The sequence below is a fragment of the Bidens hawaiensis genome, unplaced genomic scaffold (assembly GCF_021521415.1).
Source record: "Bidens hawaiensis isolate Kalapana, Puna unplaced genomic scaffold, B.hawaiensis_p1.1 tig00018745_1, whole genome shotgun sequence".
NCBI lineage: Eukaryota > Viridiplantae > Streptophyta > Magnoliopsida > Asterales > Asteraceae > Bidens > Bidens hawaiensis.
In genome coordinates, this window is record NW_027492838.1 from 363,864 (window position 1) to 368,997 (window position 5,134).

Consider the following 5,134-nt stretch of genomic DNA (forward strand, 5'->3'; position numbering starts at 1 on the left):
AAAATACTGAAACGAGGTGACATCATAATAAGCAAAGTAGACACAGATCAAAAACTAGTTGACTCGTTCACTAAGCCGATGACTCAGGACAAGCATACAGATGCTATCGGGCTTAGACTTGCTAGTGTTTTATTTTGATTTAGTATTTGGATGTATGAACATTTAAATAGTTGTACTTTTCAGTTCACTTTTAATTTAATGGTTAAATGCAAACGTTAAATAATAAACGATGTATTCAAACAACACTCAGGATCAGTACAATCCATCCTCTACTTAGTCATGATTGGGACCACGCTAGATTCTTATATATATCTTTTATAAAAATATATTAATTACTTTTAACTTTATTGTGACTAAAATTTTATTTGGTAAACTGTATATTTCGTAAATTCCAAGTATAACTCAATTTGCTTACCAGAAAATTTTAAAAAGTGGTTAATATCACTTTTACAAAATTAAATATTTTACCATTGATGGTTTACCCACGACATTGTTGTCCATGACATTTGAAGAAATCCGTTGGTAAGTCTGTAGGTTTTGGGTCGTTTGTGATTTTGAATATGGACTTGACCCTCCCCACCAATAAATATAAGCTGGTGATTCAATTTATTTCTTCACCAATAAATATAAGCTGGTGATTCAATTTATTTCTTTGTGACATTAAAAATCCAGTTACAAACTTACAATCAATTACAAATTCAAGCCATCAATATTAATTTCAACATGTAGTTACTTCATAACCAATTATTACCAATGATTCATATGTTGGATTTAATGGTCGGTTCGGGTCAAGTCAACGCGGACCGACCCGAATGTGACCCGGTATGAGTTACACCGAGGGTAACGAAGTTCATGCTCACTTATTCTTAACTGGGCCGACACATACATCGAAAGGGTGGACAATGGATTAGGCTTTGAGCCCAATGGATTAATCGATTAAACACTAAGGTATTTTCTATATATATTATACTATATATACATAATATCCAACCCTAATCCTTACACAAGAAAAACCCTAAACCACCACATTAAACCCCAGCCGCAATTCCGGCGCCGTTTTCCGGCTGCTCGGTTTTCCGGCGGGTGTTTTCCGGCCAACGTACATCAAACACACCCACCACTAATTGTTCTCCAGCCACCGCAAGAATCACCGCAGCTCCATATTAGCTCCGGTGTTGTTGAGACCTTAAATCTCGTTTTTCCGACGACCTGGTTCTGATCCGGCAAGCTCGTTTTTCCGGCGAGTGTAATTCCGGTGACTTGCTGCTGCTGTTTGGTTGCTGTCTGTTGCCGTCCACTGCCGTCCGACGCCACTAGCTGCTGTCCGACGCCATTAGCTGCCGAACCGCCGCCGCACTCTGCCGCCATCTGCCGCCGGAGCTGATGTCGGGTTCTTTTGTGTCCACATCTAGCTCATTCGTTATATCTCGGTGTCTCACCCGGTTTTGTTAACCGAGGTATAAATGCTTAAACCTTAACTATGGTTGCTGTTTGTTATTCGATTTATCGTACTCGTATAAAGTTGTAATCGGATCCGGGTTTTTGGGTTTCGGTTTATGGTTCGTGTTAATCGTTTATTTATCCGCTGCGTTTTATATAGTTCGTTAATATAAGTTTGTTTATTAATATTGACTAATAATTATTAAACGAAATTATTAACTAAAACGGGTTTAAAATATTTGACCGTTTTCGTTCCGAACCACCGTTAGAAACCCAACATCATAACCATCAATATTTGAATGAAAATATACATACCTATAGTCAGATATATAGCAGTTCAACTTTTCAAACACACATCTTTATTTTATTGACATAATAAGATTTATGACAACCCATTTATTATCATTACACAACAAGACTTATTACTTTGATAATCAACCCTAATGTTTATGCTTTGATGAACTTGACCTTAAGAGGGTCATTACTCAAAAGCAAACTTCTTCTCCCATTTTTAGCAATAGTACTACCAATATCTCCACAAGCTGGCCTACAAGTGTTACAAACAGTGGGACAAAACACAATCTTATAATCACTATCAAACTTCTGGATCTTGAACCAATTGCTAATCGTTCCCGCACCCGGGTTCCCTAACGTCCCACGGCTCGTCACAACTCGTTGACCATTAACCTCTTCGATCCCCAGGCTTACCACATGTCGTTGCACCCGTGAATCTAATATTTAGATCAGCGGTGTCACGAATGACACCGTCTCTATTGGGGATGGCCAGTTGAAAATTCAACTGGTCACCTTTTAACTGTTCGTTGTTTTCTTGTGCAACGTCTAGTGGGCATGTTTGGTTTAATCTTGTCGGGGATAGTTTTATGGCGCCGCCTCGGCCGCTAACGGCGGGAACGATGTAGTAGGAGGGACCGGTTACGAGTGGTTGCTGGTTAGTGTCGAGGACAGGTGTGTGGATATTTGCACATGGTGTGTGGATATTTGCTTCTTGTTTTGGCTGTTTGTCATGTAATATATTATATATATGAGTTGTGAAATGATTTTTTTATATAATTATTGCAACATAGCATAATATATTACGGAGTATAAATTTATAATGGCACGGAAAATAGAATCATGGATGATGTGATGTTTATCGTCGGTGGCAATTGTTGACTTTAGATATATATATAAATCGTATACCACTACAAGATAAATGGCATAGACCGAGTTAAGTCGTCTACATTATTTCCAAACGTGGAAATTTGTGGATTTCTTTTGTAATGGATTATTGTCAAAACTTACTTTTCACCATCTTTTGAATAGTGAGTGAGTAATCCATAAATCAAGTTAAAAATTTTGTTGAAAGCAACCAATGTATATTTTTATAAAACCAAATCAGATTTATATGAGTCCTCCACACTTTGAAGTAGAGTGTCAATATGAGTGGGTTGGGTTAGTTTGGATTTGAGTGATGGGTTCGAATTGATATGGGTCAGGATCGATTTTTAAAATAGAAGGTTATGATGAGTATGAGTTAAGATGAGTAAAGTTAACATATTTTGACCCAAATGAAAGTTAAAATACGAAGGGTTCAAAAACCTCTAAAAAAATTCAAAAAAATTAATATAATAACTCAAAATATAAATAAAAAACGCAAAATATAAAATAACTAAAATGTTTCCCCCGTGGTCCTCGTTCATAAAAAAACAGTTTTGTATCGGCTCAGGTTTGATTTTTTTGGGTTTTTTCGGTTCGGGTTTTTTTCATTTCGGTCGGTTTCAGTTTCTATTCGGTTTCGTGGGTTTTGTTTAAATAAAATTGGATGTAGCTTGTTTTAGTCCACTCTAACTTAGACGTGCACAAATCGGGTTCAATTGGAAAACCCGAACCGGTTCGAAACCGGTTTTTTCACACCGGGTTGTAAAATGCAACCGGTTCCAATCAAGAACCGGTTCGGTTCCCGACCCGAACCGATGCCCAGATATGCTAACTTTTAAGAACCGGGTAGGGTATGAACCGGAACCGGTTTTTACGTAAAAACCGGTTCCACTGGTTTTTTTTGAAATTTAAATATTATAGCCGTTAGGAACCGGTTCCAACGGCTATATAGCCGTTTTTGACCGTTGGAACCGGTTTTTTAACTACAAATAGGTTATTTTCTTACTATAAATAGCAAGGTTTGTTTGTGTACTTGTTAAACAAATTCCAAAACTATAAAACACACTCTAAACCACAATTAACCTTAAACCGACAACAAATGACAACTAATGATGACGTTGTTATGGTGATCGAAACAACAAGATGCCCCGATGTTTGGGTTCATTACGATTTGTGTCTCATGACCGACTCACATGAGTTGGCACGTTGCAAATATTGCTCGAAGTTTCTTAAAGCAGGGTCCAACTCGACATTACGAAAACATACGAATAAGTATTGTCGAGAGAAAAGAAGGTTGGAAGCTAAAAAAACGGAAGTGGGAGAGTCGTCCGGCTCTACAACCCAAAAATAAGTATTCCCGGATTAAAACGACGGACTTTGTTTTTTATGTTTTAGTAGTTATGTTTAGTATCGTTTATGTTTTAGCCTTCTTGTTAGTTTTTTTGATGGGTGCCATAATAATATTTAGTTGGATGGTCGGGTAAAGGAACGGGTTTGCTAAAGGAGTAGTATTTTAGTTTGTTTTTGAGTTTGGTGGTGAAACAAGTGGCGGAAACAAGTTATATATAGGTTTGGGCATCAAAAACCGGTTCCAACGGCTATATTACCGTTGGAACCGGTTCCAACGGATCTAATGTCTCAAAAACCGGTTCCAACGGCTATATTACCGTTGGAACCGGTTCCAACGGCTAATTGGTGTCTAAAAAACCGGTTCCAACGGTTATATTACCGTTGGAACCGGTTCTAACGGCTAGTTTGACTTTTGTTTGACCCTTCAAAAAAAACCTGTCGGAACCGGTTTTTCCAGGTACGAACCGAACCGGTTCCAATTAAGAACCGGGTAGGAACCGGGTTGGAACTGATACTGACATACAAATAGGAGAACCGGGTACGATTTTCGGGTACAAAAATACCCAAACCGGGTATTGTACCAACCGGGTTGGAACTGGAACCGGTTCCGGTTCGGTTCCACCAGTTAGGTTCCGGAACCGGTTTTTTTGTGCACGTCTACTCTAACTCATAAACAAAAGTCACTAGCATTTTCCCAACTCATCTTGACCTTCTTGAAAAATTCTTTTAATCCATCATAATGCATTCCAATTAAAAAAATTATCCATATTGACCAAAACAACCCATTTTGGTTTATTTTGACACCCCTAATTTTAAGTACGATTTTTTGAAAACCTATGTGAATATCCATTTATGATATGGCATAGCAAAGGTTATATGATTTTAAACTAAATTTAGTAAGTTCTATTCTCATTTGAATATGAGAATAAAATAAAATGAAAAAATAACAGTTAAAAAAAATCCATTTATGATGCATTTTTGTACGTACGTATCTTTAATGTATTTGAAAGGTCAAAGTGTTTACTTTCCATCGGTATCGCAATCCGCATATTGTTCATTGTTGGCTCGTTGTTGAATGATTAAAAGATGAGAATCTACGTACGTGTACGTCTATAGGCCTTCCACCATTTAATATTGTTTAATGTATTCAAGTTTTCACATGGACGCACACCTCCTGCTTCAACAT

The 5,134-nt window shown here is 37.5% G+C and overlaps 1 pseudogene; it reads right to left on the minus strand.

Moving 5' to 3' along the window:
- Nucleotides 1-1,756: 1,756 nt before the first annotated feature.
- LOC143556817 (kunitz trypsin inhibitor 5 pseudogene) lies at nucleotides 1,757-5,134 on the minus strand (annotated as a pseudogene).